Source organism: Podarcis melisellensis (genome assembly GCF_964234715.1).
Source record: "Podarcis melisellensis genome assembly, chromosome: 8".
Lineage (NCBI taxonomy): Eukaryota > Metazoa > Chordata > Lepidosauria > Squamata > Lacertidae > Podarcis > Podarcis melisellensis.
The window spans coordinates 16,962,322-16,980,530 of record NC_138540.1 but is presented as its reverse complement, the minus strand read 5'-3'; the positions used below and the strand labels follow the sequence as shown (position 1 = coordinate 16,980,530).

Below are 18,209 nucleotides of genomic sequence, written 5' to 3'. Positions count from 1 at the left end.
CTACAAGATTAGCATAAGCAGACATGGCAGGGCAAGACTCAGGTATAAGATTAGCATAGACAAATATGTCTTAAGTAACACCACCCAAAAGTACAATAGAAGTTCCTTTGCATGTCTGGAGCCTGAGGCGAGTCAGGTGATGAGATTTGGCTTCCTTTGGCTAACAATGAGCCCAGCAATTTTCACCTCTGGGAACTTCCTGGAGTCCTTTTTCAAGGGGAAAATAGCTTTGGAATGGAAGAAACTGGGGAAGGAGATGATTTTATATTATTTTAAAGCTAGGTAACTTCCCTGAGCTGTCAAGTTGGAAGGATACATTCAGGCATAATATATGTAATATGTAATATGTAACTTTAACCCTTTAATATGTAACCCTCAATATCCGTACCAGTCAGAAATACTCAATGATGGCATCACAATTGGAACTAGGGCATATAAACTGAAGGCATTTGCAGATGGTTTAGTTTTAACAGTAGAAAATCCTTTGGAATTGGTACCAAAAGTATTAGAGAGACTGAATGAATTTGGCGAAGTGGAAGGTTTTAAGTTAAATAAAGGGAAAACCAAAATGCTGGTTAAAAATATGATAGAACAAAACAAAAAAAGAATAGGAACAAATGACAGAATTAAAGATGGAAAAGAAAGTGAAACATCTAGGCGTCTGGTTAACATCAAAAAATAGAAATTCATTTGAAGATAACAATGTAAAAGTGTGAAATATGGAAATATAGGGTCAGCGAAGCTCAGATGCTGACAGGGAGAGAACAGTTAGCAGCAGAGAGCAGAGAAGAGAGGGAGAGCAGCTGTAATCTGAGCTCTGACAAAAGGGACAGACAGCTGTGTGAGAGCTCCGATAGTGAGCCAGACGTTGGAATGCAGGAAACCGAATCTCGAAGGTTCTCAAAAGTGGCAGAAACGTGTGAAAGATACTGGAAGAGAAGGTGGCGGCTTCCATGCTGGGGAAGCGGGAGGAGCTCAGTCCAGGCAACTCCATTTTCTGGGGAGGACGATGAGTAGAGGAGCACCGTCCTAGTTTTAGCAATAAATAATTAACAGCCACGACTTCCGGGTTAGTGCCATCGGCGAATGGCGGAGTTCCTCCGACTGGAGGAACTGGCTCCGTGGAAACTGGGTCTTCCCGCCGTGGCGAAGGTGAGAACCTGCTAGAAATCCCAGTGGAGGAAGCCTGGGAACGTGGGGTTCAGCAGAGAACCAGGAGCGCCTCCCCTACTCACGGGGAACCCCATTTTGGGGCTCCTGAGTGAAGTAGGGTGAGCGGCGCGGTGCTGTGAACTGATTGCTACTTTCACGGAGGGAAGCCGCATAGCCATTGCCGGAGAGCGCTGACTTTTTCCTGTCGACAATTGGACTCTAAACAAGTACCCGTGAGTAGAAATGGAAAATTGGATCAAGAAACATCCTAATTTGGCACCGAAGCAGGAAGGTTCAAAACAGGAAGTCCGCCTTCCGCTTTTTGTAAACAGACTGAAGCAAAAACCTTGTAAGCTAATAGCCTGGAAAGTTGTTTTGTAAAGGTCGAAATTTCCTTCATTTATAACCACTAAAACCCCCTTAGAGGCAGGAGAAAGGGGGGGGGATTTGACTGTTTAAGCCTGCAGGAGAGGGAGTAAAGGAAAATAAGTTTCCACCATCTCAAACCTGGGAACGGGGGTCAGAGACAGAAATTGTAGGAGATGTCCATTGACTGTGAATGGAACATTTTGACAGATAGTTAAAAAAGAGAAACAAACTGATTCCAATGTTGCCTTTTGGGAACTAGTGTAAAATTAATGAATATTAGGGAAAATGTTGGCATGAAACTGTCTGGCTTTAGTAGAAATGGTATAAGGATTTATGTATAAATAAGCATTAAGTTTTAAGTTTTAAGGTATTTTACGGTAAGATAAGGTAAAAATTGAAAAAGATGGAAAGAAATAATGGAAAGGGTTTGCTGAAATTGCTAATTGAATTAGAATACAAAAAAGGGAGGTGTGAGGAGGTCAGGGAAACAAGTAAATGAAAGACAAGACATGGAAAGATTGAAATGTTTTTAATTGTTTTTATTTTTCTGTACTTTGTATTTTCTTTTTTCTTTTTCCTTTTCTTTTTCACTTCTGTAATGTTTTTGAAACTTTAATAAGTATTATTTTAATATATATATATATATAAATAATTAACAGCCAGAGACATCTCACGGTTGTGGGAGAGACCACAAAGAATGAAACTATCTCTGATGGGGATAATCTCAATGATAAAGATGAACATGCTACGAAGAATGTTATTTTTGTTTCAAACAATTCCGATAGCTCATGGAAAAGGACACTTCAAACAATGGCAAAGGGATATATCAAAATTTGTATGGCAGGGCAAGAAACCTAGGATTAAATATAAATTGTTAACAGATGTAAAAGAAAGAGGAAGACTTTCCCTGTCAGACTTAAAATTATATTATGAAGCTTCCTGTATCTGTTGGCTTAAAGAATAGATAGGTTTGGAAAATCCAGATATATTGGATTTGGAAGGATCTGATAATAGGTTTGGGTGGCACGCCTATCTGTGGTGTGAGAAGGTGAAAATACACAAATGGTTTCTGAATCATATAGTAAGAAAATCATTATATTTTACACGAGAAAAGTGTAAGAATTTATTGGAAAACAAGACCCTGTGGTGGATATCACCGCTAGAAGTATTAGCAGTTAAAAAATTAAATATGGAAAGAAGATGGTTGACTTATAGTGAGTTGTTAGAGGAAGGAAAACCAGTTGAAATTTGAGAAATATGAAAATATAAAGCATATGTTTACGGACGTGATCCAATATCAACAAGTAAATGATATATTTAAAAGAGATAAAAATACCTTTTTTATTTGGGAAAGAAATCTCCAGAATACAAAAAAGATTTGTTGGAGAATAATGAAAAGGTTCTATCAAAAGTATTTAAATTGCTGTTGGAGTGGGAGACAAAAGATGAAGAAGTGAAATCAATAATGATACATTGGGCAAAAGATGTGGGGCATAATATACAATTTGAGGCATGGCAAAAGTTATGGAAGGTTGGTTTAAAGTTTACAGCGTGCTGTGCGTTAAAGGAAAATTATATGAAAGTGATGCATAGATGGTATTTAATTCCAGTCAAACTTGCCAAAATGTACCAAAAAATGTTGAATAAGTATTGGAAATGTAAAGATAATGAGGGTACATTTTTACCTAGGAAGGAATGTGGGATGAATGCTAATTGTCATGCACTGTTCACACAGCATCCCCTGTATGTATGCTTAATAAATGCCAGATATCCTCTGACCCTCTGTGTGATCTTGTGTGTGAGCTTTGTGGAAGGAAAATGGGAGGAAGCCTCAGTTGAATGCATCACCTGGAGGAGACCCCCCTCAACCTGTGATTGGCAGGCACCAAGGAGAGTCCATGTAGTGGCTAGGAGCTGTTGAGCAGCTCTCTTCATGGGCCTCTGCCCCTCTGTTTGGTGACAAGGAAGAAGATAATGTGTTCTCAATTCTGCAGGATTTCCCTGTGTGCAGCAAAGTGGAGACAATGTCCAGCTCGTTCAAGCACCACAAGGCAGGGAACAAAATCATTCCTGGCCCAATTTCTACTAAGGCCATAAAATTTCATTCCATCATTTTTCTATCACTCATTAATTTTACAGTATTTATATATATAAATTTTAAATTTTCCGATCTTCCTCTACCATCTCTTCTCCCTGGTCTCGGATTCTGCCAGTCCTTTCCGTCAATTCCATATAGTCCATCAACCTGGAGATCTTATGTCCGAGGCTCTTAACTCTTTTCCAAGTCCCTTCTGCAGGTCTTCTTCATATTCTTTAATGCTAAAGAGCAGATCTCGGGGAGACTCCAACCTATCAATGCTTTTATACCTTCTCGACAGGTCAGCCAAATTTCCATAGTTAAAGTTAAGGTCCATAAAGTGTTTCAGGACATGTTTCAAGATTCCTCCAAATCCAAAGGCTGCCAGAACTTCAATCTCCTCCTGACCCAAGTCCATGTTCCAAAATTCAATTAATCCCTGCATAGAGGGATCTTTCCAACTTTCCTTCTCCAGTCCAAGCCGGGCTCCGATCCTCAAAATCTGACTTTTTCTAGATTCAATCATAAAAGGCCTCAACTTATAGTCCTCAATTTGCTTCTGTTAGGCTGAGGATCCCGCTTGTATTACTTTAGGTTCAACAACAACAGCTTTCTCCTTCTCCTCCACAATTTGTCCTGCCAAGGTAGATTCCAGTACCAAGTCCTGAATTATTTCTGTGTTGGTACCCACTTTTTGTCTCAGATTAATCGCTTTTTGTCCCAAGTTATCAATTTTAGTAGTCATATCATCCGTCTTCTTGTGAAGCTGTTCCAGCGAATAACTTATCTTGCACAATGCAGTCACTATGGCTTCTCCTGTCAACATTCTTAAATGGTCCAAGGTCAATCCCTAGTTCTCACAATTTCTTATCTTGCAGCTGGAGATTCCCCAGTTCCACTCCTGTAACAGTTTCAAAAGCTCCCTCTAGACGGAAACAGTCTCCACTTGTATCAATCCTTTCAAGCACAACTCAAGCAATAAAGATAGTTTCAATTTTCAGTTACTTTTCCTCCTTTTTAAACGCAGAAGAGGACAATGGAAGCAGTATATTTCTCTTGTTTAGCTAGCTGTCAAATTCGTTCTGTTCACAGTCAATGAACTCTCCCAAAACATCTCTCTTTCTGGCAGCCCGTTTCCTGGTTCAGAGCGGTAGTAATTTAATTTTTCACTCTCTCCTGCAGGCTCGCTAGGTCCAAAATTTTCCCTCTCTTCTCCTGCTTCCAAGGGGGGTTTGATAATTTTAACCAATGGAAATTTAATCCTTTACCAAAGGCTTTCCGAGACTTTAGCTTGTAATGTCTTTGCTTCAATCTATTTACAAAAGAGGAAGGCGGACTTCCTGTTTAAAACCTTCCCGTTTCGGTGCCAAATTAAGGTATTTAAAAATCCAATTTCCCGTTCTACTCACGGGTAGTTGTTTAAAGTCCAATTGTCCACAGGAAAAAGTCAGCGCTCTCCGGCAACAGTGATGCGGCTTCACTCCGTGAAAGAAGCAGTCAATTTGAAGCACTGTGCCACTCACCCCATGTCGCTCCGTTTCCCCAAAACAGGGTTTCCCGCGAGTAGGGGAGGCGCAAAAGGTGCCCGCCGAATCCCAGGTTCACAAGCTTCTCCCGCCTGTGATTTCTGTGGGTCTCCACCTTCGCCGTGGCGGTCAGACCCTGATTTCCACGGAGCAAGTTTCTCCTGATCGGAGGAGCTCCGCCATTGCCGGAGGCACCAACCCGGAAGTTCCTGTTCTATCATATTTTTAACCAGCATTTTGATGTTCCCTTTATTTAACTTAAAAACTTCCACTTGGCCAAAATCATTCAGTCTCTCTACTGATTTTCTACTGTTAAAGGATTTTCTACTGTTAAAACTAAACCATCTGCAAATGCCTTCAGTTTATATGTCCTAGTCCTAGTCCTATATGTCCAGTTTATATGTCCTAGTTCCAATTGTTTCCAAATACACTGAGTATTTCTGACCATGGGATCTCACCTGGTACAGTGGTGAGGGAAATGCACCCTTTGCATGCTCAGAAAGTCAGAGGCCATAAGATTTCTTGGGAACTGGGGAAAAGGAGGTTTCTTGTGACTTTAACTGATGTGTGTGTCTGGGAGAAATTCAACAGGTTACCCTTTTCTCCTAGGAAATTAAATTCTGGAGAAAAGCTTCGCTTGCGTGGAAAGACACGGGTATATTTTTGGGCCCAACAATTTACCTAAAAAGGGGACACCACTTTGAACATGACATGAAGCATATGCAATTGTTTTGCAGAGCTTTTTCCTCTTTTCAGAGTATGTTGGAAGGTGCAGAATGTGGGTGCACCTCTGGATTAACATCTTGTAGGTTCACATTCAAGACACCAAATGACTGGCTTGAAGACCACAATTTATTTGCAATTGCTGAATTTTGACAGGTTCCTTGAGGCAACTGGGGTGACTGCCCATGAAATCAGGGTTCAGGGCTAATGGAAGACATGAATGGAGTGGAGGTATCAAGCAGTGAAGGTGTGCCTTTGAGATCTTTTGGTGAACCTGCTGAGCATCTAGGTTGATTGCAATCTGCTTCTCAGTTTTCTTCAGCCATAGCCGCCTCTGCATCTGTGAGTAGAAAGTAGAGGGCATGTGATTCATTTCTCTGAAAGATCAGCCTTCAAGAAAGCAGGAATCACAGAATTAGAGAGCTGAGAGGGTCTTTGGAAGTCAGTTAGTCCTGTCCCTTTCATTACAAGCATCTCCAACGCGTGGAAGGGGCTAAAAAAGAAGGGGCAGACTTGCTCTCTCACTCCCCAAAACAACACAAATTTCACCATCAGAAATAGCCTCCTAAAGTTCTACCAAAATTTGCCCTCTTATAACTTAAGCTGTAAGATCCACTCCTCTCCTCTGGGGCAGCAAAGCATGATTCTTTACCATCTTCCAACTGACAGCCCTCCGTGGATCTAAAGAGTGCTCTCTTCTCCCTTTCGCTCTTCCTTTCTCAAGGCTAAACTGTGTTGTTTACCTGTATACAATGTTAGTGCCAGTTCAAGTAGGCCCATTGAAATGAAAGAAAATGGCTTCAATTAATTGCAGTGGCTCTATTCGGAATATAAATCAGTTGGATATGACTACATGCTTCTCGGGTCTCTGCTCATCCTTATTGCCCTCCCACAACCTCCTCCCGAGTCCTCTATTGATTGCCTTCTCATCTTCCTTGAGCAGTATTCACCTTGTTGAATATCTGAGCAAAAGACAGACATTCAGCAGGTCGGAAACTTCCCATCATGGATACTTCTTTGTTAGCAAAGTTACACCTGCTGAATTCTTGTCCACTAAAATTAAAGGAACAGGAGGATTTGGCATAGACAGAACAGCCAAAACAGAAAGCCATCTTGACCAGGAAATTGCCAGCCTAGGTGTCCCTCTCACTGCCCAAATCACACTTGAAAGGACAATTCTGCTGAAGCCCATGGAATGGATTGATGTGTGTGGTTGGCCTTAGTTTATGTGTAATGCCTGAAAAACCTTTCCCTGCTCTCCCATGTGCCCTCAAGACAAGATGTTAGCGAACTATGATTAAGACCATAAATCGTGCGGATCTCATTTCTCAGTGAAGAAGGACTTTTAAATAATTCATCGGAGGAGAAAGGAAAGCTGCCAAAGCACAGAGACTATCTGAAAAGCTCATCATCCTTTTGCTCCATCCCCCAGGATCTTCCAGTCCAAACCAACCTCTTCCGCTCAGATGCTCTTCATTGTGTTTCACCCTACGGGGTTTACCACAAAAACATATTGGATTCCTAGAAGTAAAAAGAGATGTAGCTTAAGATCTGAGTATGAATCTCCATGTCATGAATGAACCAGCACCCAGGGAAGATTTACAGTCAGCTAGAGCAGTGTTTCCCAACCGGTGTTCCGCGGCACACTAGTGTGCCGCCGGACGTTGCCTAGTGTGCCGTGGGAGGGAGGCGGGCGAGTCGGGCTAATCCTCCGACGAGCTCCACCTCCAGACCCATTGCTCAAATCCTTTAACCCAGGAGGGCGGGGAGAAAGGGTGGGAAAAAAGAAGGGGAAGAGAAAATATTTTTTTTAAAAAAGGAAAGAGAGGGAAAAAAGCGAGGGATGGAGGAAGGGGAATAAACAGAAGGGGAGGACAATGAAGAGGGGCGGGGCTTGGCAGGCAGCAGATAACTGGGGAGGGGGCGCGGCTGGCGGCGGCTCAAGGCAGGAAGGGAGGAGCTGCCTCGCGGAGAGTCTTGGGCTGCAGAGATTTCCCGTTCAGGAGCGCGGGAGGCCATGCCGTGGATGGGAATCTCCTCCTCCTCTTCCTCCTCCTCCTCCAGGAGAGAGGGTGGTCCGCCCCACCGAGTCGGGCGTGCTCAAGCGTGGGAGCCTATAGTTAGAGCTCAGCTCCTTTTCTTGCCTTCCCCGCCCCCCCACGGAGCACATTTTCCTCGCCCCCCCAACCCCCGCATGTAGAATAGAAACCCTCCAGCCTCCACGGTGCACAAACTCTCCCCTCTGCAACGAAGCGCTTTGTTGATATCTTTGGTGAGGTTTTTAGGCAGTCTTGGTGCACCTTAAATCAGCGCTAATTGCGCCTGGACGCAGTATTTACTTCCGAGTAGGCCCCCTTCCCCCCCCGGTAGCACCTGACGTTGCTATTCGTATCATCAGGTTTGTTTGTTGATAATTTAATTGTTTTAAAAGCATCATGCTAAAGAGCTCTCTCCCACCCCCAGACCCTTGGGCAAAACAGAAACACACACATACACAAACACAGAGATTGAGCCCTGCAGGTTTTATGAAATGAATGGATTCTGAATGCCTGTTTCAGTGGCTTGTCCGCCTGAGGCTGCTGGGCCAGACACCTGTTACACGGTGCAGTCCGTAAGCTGTGAGCGCTGCTACCTGCCGCCGAGACCACGTAACGACAGTCTTGAAAGACCTACATTGGCTCCCAGTACCTTTCCGAGCACAATTCAAAGTGTTGGTGCTGACCTTTAAAGCCCTAAGCGGTTTCGGTCCAGTATACCTGAAGTAGCGTCTCCGCCACCATCGTTCAGCCCAGACACTGAGATCCAGTGCCAAGGGCCTTCTGGCAATTCCCTCACTGTGAAAAGTGAGGTTACAGGGAACCAGGCAGGGGGCCTTCTCAGTAGTGGCGCCCGCCCTGTGGAATGCCCTCCCATCAGACATCAAAGAGATAACCATTACCTTCTATGCTGTTACTATTTTTTATTTTTTTTTACATAAGTAAAAAGTGACCTTTCCCCATCTGGCATGGTGGTGTGCCTCGAGATTTTTTTCATGAAACAAGTGTGCCTTTGCCCAAAAAAGGTTGGGAAACACTGAGCTAGAGAAAGCAGGCAGGAAGAGATAGAGTCAATTGCAAGTCAGGGGATTATAGTGTGCCAGCGAAGTACAAAATACAGAGACTAGAAATGAAAGCAGTTCAGAGGGAAGAAATGACGACAGAAGAGCATTGTCAGAGTATTAAGAAGGGGAGGGAGCTGACCCCCTGTTCCCCAAGATCCCGGCAGCTGTAGGAAACACCCACCCACCCTTAGAAGGGAGATATTTGGTTTAGAGATGGACGGCTGTGATTGCTGCTCAGATGGAATCTGGTTTTTTTTGCAATTAATCTTCTTTTTAATTAACTACCTTCGTTGTTATCAAGACTCCTTGACACGCCAGTACATATTTAAAATGATTGAACAGCTATTCAGCTTCCTCCACCGCAACAACCATGCCTCTGATTCCTGGAATGTTTGTTTGGATATCAGCAGAAACAACTATCCTTAAAAATTATCCAGGGGAATTCATGACACTTAGTAAACAAGAATGCACTGTATTCCATCTTCGCCGTCCTCTGAGTAGTCTAGATTTACATCAATGGACATGACTAAATAGATTTCATGAATCTAAGCCCTTTATTTATTTATTTATTTATTGAGTGTCCTTTGAGGTGGACGTAGGCTTACAGTGAAATTGACAGCCATCAAATTAGTAGGTTTGCAGGTGGATTAGCCACAATCTTTCATTGATGCAGAGTGGTTGATTGTGCAATGGCACCAGCCTTCCTGAACGCACAAAGTGCCCTTCAGATGTTTCACACTACAGCTCCAGGCAACTTGGCCAACAGTCAGAGGTGTTGTAGCATCCAAAGAATCTGAAGGGTACCAGGTTAGGGAGCATGGAGCACACTAATAACAGTAATCATAATGATAATAATAGAGAATGGAGAATAGCTTCCTGCTTTGAGCACACCTACATCATAAACAAGGAATGTTCCTGAGACTTCACAAATCCCCACTATCTCCCTTTCCTTAGCTTTAAAACCAGGACAGCCTCTCTACCCTTTCCCTGCTGAGGAATTTCCAGAAGGTCAACAGGGTGCCCATTTATGTGTTCCTGAGACTCCACTCTCTTTGAAGTGCTCCTTGTGGGACTCTGGTCTTCCTTTGTTTTGGATTTTATGATCTGCTACACATCAGTCTGCCATGCCTCTCCAGGTACAAGGATGTCCTCACCAGGCATCTGAAACAATTTCCTTTCCCTTTCATACTTACATACTCTTTGTACATGTCGGTATGCAATCTTGGTCCATTGCACAGCTCATGAGTGCCAGAACAGACAGCAAGATCACCAGGTGCTTCATGATGGGTGGAGAGGGTACTGGCTTTGAATCAACTGAAAGGAGAAGCAGGGGGAACTTGCAATTATATATTTACTGAACTCCAGAAAAGACAGCAAGCGCAGAGCACTGGAGGCCACAAGAGCAATATCTACAACAATGTGGTACTACAAAGGAAAATAACACAAAACATCCGAGGGATGCCCTCTACTGTGCAGCCTGACTCATTGGATGTTGTAGTCCATGTCCATTCTTGTTCACGTAAGATGGCCAACAGGCTGTATCAGATTTGTCTTTAGAAACTTACTCCTCAATCCACCCTATTCCGGTAAACTAATACAGTGGTACCTTGGGTTGCGTACGCTTCAGGTTACAGATGCTTCAGGTTACAGATTCCGCTAACCCAGAAATAGAACCTCAGGTTAAGTTCTTTGCTTCAGGATGAGAACAGAAATCGTGCTCCGGTGGCGCGGCAGTAGCGGGAGGCCCCATTAACAAAAGTGGTGCTTCAGGTTAAGAACAGTTTCATGTTAAGAATGGACCTCCTAAACGAATTATTACTTTTTTCCTCCAAAAAATGATTAGTTTTCTCTTATAGCACATAGACAAAAACAAAAAAGAAAAAAAATACATTTGACACAACATAAAAACTTAACAACAATAAAAACACACAAAATAAAAGAATTTTTTCTTCTTATTATTCTCTGGTATATTTACATTGCTAAAAGACTTCCTCAACACCCTCCAATCTGGAATTCATCATATTACATATTTAGCAGTTCCCAATTTCATATTTATAACATCAGTATCTTCTTTCATTACTAACTTCTTAACCTTACTTCCAATTGTAATCGATAATAATCTTTGTTATCAATCTTTTTCTATCCCTTAGCCTAATCTGTTACTTCTAGGGATTTCTTAATTATCTTAACTTAGAATATCTCACTATATCTTCTTTAAATTTCTCCCAATCTTCTTGTGTTTCCTCCTCTTTCTGGTCGCGGATTCTTCCAGTCAGGTCAGCCAGCTCCGAAAAGTCCATCATCTTCATCTGCCATTCTTCTATTGTCGGTATTTCTTGCAATTTCCAATTTTTGGCTAATAAAAGTCTTGCTGTTGTAGTGGCAAACAAAAACAGTCTAACATCCTTCTTGGGCAATTCCGGTCCTGTTATTCCAAGTAGGAAGGCTTCTGGCTTCTTAATAAATGTATTTTTCAACATTTTAAAAAATTCATTATAAATCTTTTCCCAGAAGTCTTTCACCTTGGAACACGTCCACCACATATTTAAAAAATGCCTTCTTTCTCTTTACATTTGAAACGTAAGTTATCATTAGTGTGGGAGATTTTTGCTAGTTTCACCAGGGTTAAGTACCATCTATACATCATTTTCATAATATTTTCTTTTAATACAGTACATGCCGTGAACTTAACCCCTTTCTTCCATAACCTCTCCCAATATTCCATCATTCTATTGTGAGCCACATCTCTTGCCCAATCAATCATAACAGATTTAACTTGTTCATCTCACTGATTCCAATTCTAGAAGTCTTGTTTCATGTTCCGAGACCTGTTGTTTCACTTCTTGTTGATTTTTTCCTAGTTCATCACAACCTTTTTGAAGTTCCTTCAATGTCTGCTTATTTGAATAATGTGATGTGACTGGCCTGTTAATAAAAAATATTTTTTTAAAAGACCTGGCTTGGGTTGCCCTTCTGCTTACCTAAACTCCAGGGAGCGTGAAAGTAACGTCTTTCTTGCAATCCTAAAGGGCAGGAGTGGATCACATGGGGTTAAGTTATTGGGGCTGTGTGATTATGATGGAATGCTAGGGGGCAGTGAGACAATAGATCCAATTCCCTAAGGATGGATGTTTGGGGATGAGAGGGCGAGTCTGCACATATTCTGGTTGACCAGTTGTGAGTGAGGGTATCGTGCTACAGATTTTGCCTCAGCGGACCTGCCAGAACCCTGAAGTTGAAAATAAATCATGGCCTTCAAACCTGCCATTTGGTGTATTGAATGTAAACCTACAATATGTCTGCCCAGAAGTGCCAACAGGTTTTTCTGGTCCCAATATGTGGGTTGGGCCCTGGAACCCACTCCCAAATCAGGACACAGATTTTCCTCAAATGTCCTTGTCCTTCATGTCATATGGAGCAGGTCAAGGGAGGTGAACCACAAGTTCCTAACTCGGCCCATTTGGCATCCCCTCTGGGCCAGTCAGGCCATTCTGAGCAAGTCACACCCAGCTGCCAATCAATTGATATGACATATGCACTTTTATTCTGCCTAACTTCCCCAAGGAGCCCAGGGAGAGCAATTTGAAAAGCAGGGCAATGCAAATACATTCAAAAACAGTGAAATATCATCCAGTCCACCAAAGTCCTGGTATGCCATGTGCCCCATGCTGGTGGGTGGGGCAGTTCCCTTTCTCTCTGTTTATGCCATCTCCTTCTCTCCCTTGCTCTCCAACTCCCTCTCCCACTCCCTAAGCCATCCCCTGGCCCTTCTTTCCGCTTTCATTGATACCCCTGTGAATTGAGGCTAAGGGCTGCAGGAGATTAGGCTGATTGCTGGCAGTTGTGCACCCTTCTTTTCTTGAGGTCTCCTTCTGCTCTGGCTGGTCTCCTGCACTCCTGCTTGGTTTGCTGTGTGCTAATTCAGAAGGACAGGACCATATGCTGGTGATGTGACTTGAAGCAGGGTGGTGATGTGGGGATAGGACTGGGGAGGAGCAGATCTGAACCAAATTCCGTATCCCTCTAACACCACAGCTACACCACAGAACTTTACACCTGCGCCACAGACTCTCCTTAATATTGATTGCCTACTTCAGGTACCCATGAAAGAGTTCTAGAACAGGCAACTTGAAACTTACATTGTAAACTGGGCAGAATGGGTGTGGGCATCAGGTGGGTTGGAAACTTTTGCAATCCCAACTACCATTGAACCCAACATGTTTTGACTACCTCCCACTATGACTTTAGGCACTGTCACTGGAACTTAATCCCACCATAAGTTGAGAGTCACCTTTACCTACAAATGAGACACGTCATCTGCTGAAGAGGTCTCATTCCAAACAGCAATACAATTTAACAGACGAACCATAACACAGGTAGAATCAATAGCCAGGACAACCTTGGCAAGATGGGGTGATATGGGGCGTCTGTTACAGAAAGTGTTTGCAGCTTCATTGGGCCAGGAATGGTTTTGTTCCCTGCCTTGTGGTGCTTGAATGAGCTGGACATTGTCTCCACTTTGCTGCACACAGGGAAATCCTGCAGAATTGAGAACACATTGTCTTCTTCCTTGTCACCAAACAGAGGAGCAGAGGTTGTATTGATAGATGCCACATGGACTGCAGGTGGGGGAGGATCTTGGGGTGAAGGAAGACTCCAGCCCTGGTACCTATCCGTTGCCCTTCTGCCTGCCTTAAGTGCCCATGAAGAGAGCTGCTCAACAGCTCCTGGCCACTACATGGGCTCTCCTTGGTGCCTGCGAATCAAAGGTTGAGGGGGTCTCCTCCAGGTGATGCATTCAACTGAGGCTTCCTCCCAATTTCCTTCGACAAAGCTCACACAGAGGATCACACAGAGGGTCAGAGGATATCTGGCATTTATTAAGCATCCCTACAGGGGATGCTGTGTGGACAGTGCATGACAATTTGCATTCATCCCACATTCCTTCCTGATTATTTGCAGGGTATTTCTACACCTTCCATTTCATTATTTGTCCCTGTCACACTTTGCAGGGTATTTTCACATTGCAGTTCTAGCCCCTAAAAGTGATCCACTCCTGCCCTTTAGGATTGCAAGGAACAATTTTTGACTTCAATTTAAATCATGGGAGGCGAAAACAGATATACAGGTGCATGGGGATTATCCAATGAACTCATTCCCCACTAATCTCCCACTTCAGATTAGGGGTGCTTCGTGCTGCATTTCAACTCTCATTAATTGGTGGGGGAATATTAACCCCCACCTTGTACTTAAGGACAGAGATCCATGACTTGACTTAACGTCTCTTGTCATTGGAGAACCAATGAGGTGATGAGAACTGTGAAGTGTTTCGGGGAAGTAACTCCCTGTGCTCTGTAACGGCTTGTCCCTGGTGGAACGAGTTTGTGAGTTCCAAACATCAACGAGCATCTTAATCTTGATTAAGATTAAATACTAATCATTTGGCTATTTAAACCAGCCAAAGGTGGGTTCTTCTGCTCAAGACATCTCTGGACTTCTCTGAAAGCAAACTTCTTTCCATCCCTTGAGAAAGAGTGAAAGACCACTAGTTTGGTAAGGACCGCATTTTCTCTATGCCTGCAGCAGTTAGGTACAACGCAGTGCTGTCCTGGCTGTTCCCCAGAAATATCTGGAAAAAAGAAACTGCAGATGGAAATGCTCTGAGAGATGAGGAAATTAGGGTCAGAATCTCCTGAGTGGAGTGCTGGGCTTTACGGCACTTTTCAAATGCCCAATGTGTTTATTAGTGACCTTTCTTCTATACTGAAAATGATTTTATCATGCAACGTTATGTATAACTGTGTTTAAAGGAGTGATTAACAATCTATTATTTAAACATCTTTCTATTTAAATATGTAATGTATGCTTCTATTTATGCATGCTTCTATTTATTGATACTCTTTAATGAATAGTTTTAGATGGTCCCTTTTGCTTAGGGAAGCACCAAGTCAATTTCTGTCTGCATGCCTGTCTGAGAATTCACCAGAAGAGGGTCAGTATTTAATAAAAACATTCAAAAAGGGGGTGTGGGGTTTCCTTATGGTTCCTGTTTCCAGCAGCAATTGGAATTGAGATTCTCTCTAGCAACGTGGGATCTCATCTTTGCCAACCCCTTGGTGTGTCTTGTTCTGCAGACAAGACGTTACTTTCACTCTCCCTGGAATTTAGGTAAGCAGAAGGGCAACCCAGGCCAGGTCTTTTAAGGTTAGTTGGGGACCCTTGCACAGCATCAGGTCCACTCAGGGGATGCTGACAGTTTAGGAAACCCTCTCCACCTGATCCAGCACTAGCACTTTGAATGATTCAATTTCCTGGTGACCCTTAGCGCAGTGCCTCTGTCCTGATGGCTCTAGATAGAGATAGAGAGCCACTGGAAGTCAGCCGGATTTTCTATGAAAGGTTGGCTGGCTGGAAAAAACATGGGATGTAACATTCTCAAAATACAGTGGTACCTCGGGTTAAGAACTTAATTCGTTCTGACTTCCGGGTTGGTCGCCCTTTCATGGCAGACAGGAGCTCTTTCTGGTGAAAAAGCTCTGCGCATTGAGACTGGGGGTGACTGCAAGAACGTTGCAGCACCCCATTAAAAACCTCAGATCGAGCGTTCTGAGGACCTGGTGTTCCGGTGGGTACCCATAGTGACTCCCTCGCTTCCCGGTAAGCTCTGTTAGAGCCCCGAACGTGAGCTGGGTTCGAGACACGGGTTCTGTGGAATCAACGCGCTTCCCTCACTGCGTGAAGCTCCTGAGTCCGGCGATCGTGAGCAGCCAATTTCTCCGAGTAAACTTTAATTTGGACAATCGTGAGTAAAAAGGATAATAATGTGACTAAAATATGGAATCAAAGGGATTTAAATTACGGAGGTCGATCCCTTTCCGCTGGAGAAAAAGTGAAAGCAGTGCTTGTTTACCGAAGACGTAACTTCAAAGAGGCTGTTTTACCTTCTAAGGAAATATCTCCAACCCAGCAGGGAGAAGGGGGGGGGGGGAATTTAACTGTTTTGTTACCCTGCTAGAAACTGTTAAAAGATCAGAAAACACTCTTGCTTTTTGGAAGTGGACCTCCCAGCGGGGAACTGCCCGACTCCATTTTTATGATACAAAGGGAGAGGATACAATTACTTTCATTTTCCGCTCTGGGTAATACAAAGTTTCTGCTGCTGTCTGAACTTGTTTAAACTATTCATAAGGCTGTTTTACCCTCAACGCTTTGAATATGTCTCAACAACATTAAGGGTTTCCAATTTAGAAATTAGAAGCCAAGGCTTAAAGAATAAGACTGGGTTTGGTGTTCAGGGCCGGTCTGGGCTGCCAGCTGGTGTTTGTGTCCAAAATCTCGCTACTGAGAATGAGTAACTTGTCCTTGAATTATAAATAGCCATGCATGGGGCTGACAAGTTGAATAAACCAGAGAGTAAAAGTAAAAGAGGTTCCAAATTTTGAAGAAACTGTGATGACTTTACTAACTGAAATAAAATCAGAGGTTACTGAAAATAAGCAGATGCTGAAGGAACTTCAAAAAGGTTGTGATGAACTAGGAAAAAATCAACAAGAAGTGAAACAACAGGTCTCGGAACACGAAAGAAGACTTTTAGAATTGGAATCAGTGAGAATTTCTGATGTAGAACGATCCCATCAGGAGGCTCTTAACGCGATTGCCCATCTCTAAAATATATAATTTATTGTTGGAATGGCATACAAAGGATGAACAAGTTAAATCTGTTATGATTGATTGGGCAAGAGGTGTGGCTCACAATATAATGTTGGAATATTGGGAGAGGTTATGGAAGAAAGCGGTTAAGTTCACGGCATGTACTGTATTAAAAGAAAGTATTATGAAAATGATGTATAGATGGTACTTAACCCTGGTGAGGGACGCGGGTGGCGCTGTGGGTAAAACCTCAGCGCCTAGGACTTGCCGATCGCATGGTTGGCAGTTTGAATCCCCGCGGCGGGGTGCGCTCCCATCGTTCGGTCCCAGCGCCTGCCAACCTAGCAGTTCGAAAGCACCTCTGGGTGCAAGTAGATAAATAGGGACTGCTTACCAGTGGGAAGGTAAACAGCATTCAGTGTGCTGAGGTGGCTCGCCAGATGCAGCTTGTCATGCTGGCCACGTGACCTGGAAGTGTCTGCGGGTAGCGCTGGCTCCCGGCCTATAGAGTGAGATGAGCGCACAACCCCAGGGTCTGGCAAGACTGGCCCGTAAGGGCGGGGTACCTTTACCTTTATCTTTAACCCTGGTGAAACTAGCAAAAATCTCCCACACTAATGATAACTTATGTTGGAAATGTAAAAAAGGCTGACCTGACTGGAAGAATCCTCGACCAGAAAGAGGAGGAAACACAAGAAGATTGAAAGAAATTTAAAGAAGATCTAGTGAGATATTGTAAGTTAAGTTAATTAAGAAATCCCTAGAAGTAACAGATTAGGCTAAGGGATAGAAAAAGATTGATAACAAAGATTATTATCGATTACAATTGGAAGTAAGGTTAAGAAGTTAGTAATGAACGAAGATACTGATATTATAAATATGAAATTGGGAACTGCTAAATATGTAATATGATGAATTCCAGATTGGAGGGTGTTGAGGAAGTCTTTTAGCAATGTAAATACGCCAGGGAATAAGAAGAAGAAAAAATTCTTTTATTTTGTGTGTTTCTATTGTTGTTAAGTTTTTATGTTGTGTCCAATGTATTTTTTCTTTTTTCTTTTTGTCTATGTGTTATAAGAGAAAACTAATAATTTTTTTGGAGGAAAAATATAATAATTCGTTTTGGAGGTCCATTCTTAACATGAAACTGTACTTAACCTGAAGCACCACTTTAGTTAATGGGGCCTCCCGCTGTTGCCGCGCCACCGGAGCACGATTTCTGTTCTCATCCTGAAGCAAAGTTCTTAACCTGAGGTACTATTTCTGGGTTAGCGGGGTCTGTTACTTGAAGCATCTGTAACCTGAAGCGTATGCAACCTGAGGTACCACTGTATTAGTTTACCGGAATAGGGTGGATTGAGGAGTAAGTTTCTAAAGATAAATCTGATACAGCATGTTGGCCGTCTTACGTGAACAAGAATGGACATGGACTACAACATCCAATGAGTCAGGCTGCACAGTAGAGGGCAGCCCTCGGATGTTTTGTGATATTTTCCTTTGTAGTACCACATTGTTGTAGATATTGCTCTCATGGCCTCCATTGCTCTGCGCTTGCTGTGTTTTCTGGAATTCAGTAAATATATAATTGCAAGTTCCTCCTGCTTCTCCTTTC

At 43.0% G+C, this 18,209-nt stretch overlaps 2 long non-coding RNA genes across 3 annotated transcripts in view; one reads left to right on the top strand and one right to left on the bottom strand.

Annotated features, from left to right (window-relative positions):
* Nucleotides 1–5,962: 5,962 nt before the first annotated feature.
* On the bottom strand, nucleotides 5,963–10,541 carry LOC309377033. The gene is made up of 2 exons (XR_014171391.1): nucleotides 10,141–10,541; nucleotides 5,963–6,187 (listed from the first exon to the last, which is right to left on the bottom strand). It is a non-coding gene; the product is annotated as an uncharacterized lncRNA (long non-coding RNA).
* Nucleotides 10,542–15,444: 4,903 nt separating this feature from the next.
* The window catches only part of LOC309376992, a 59,044-nt gene continuing 56,279 nt past the window's right edge, over nucleotides 15,445–18,209 (top strand). For both annotated transcript variants that reach the window (XR_014171336.1, XR_014171337.1), the window contains exon 1: nucleotides 15,445–16,086. This is a non-coding gene — a long non-coding RNA (uncharacterized lncRNA). The remainder of the gene's footprint in view (nucleotides 16,087–18,209) is intronic.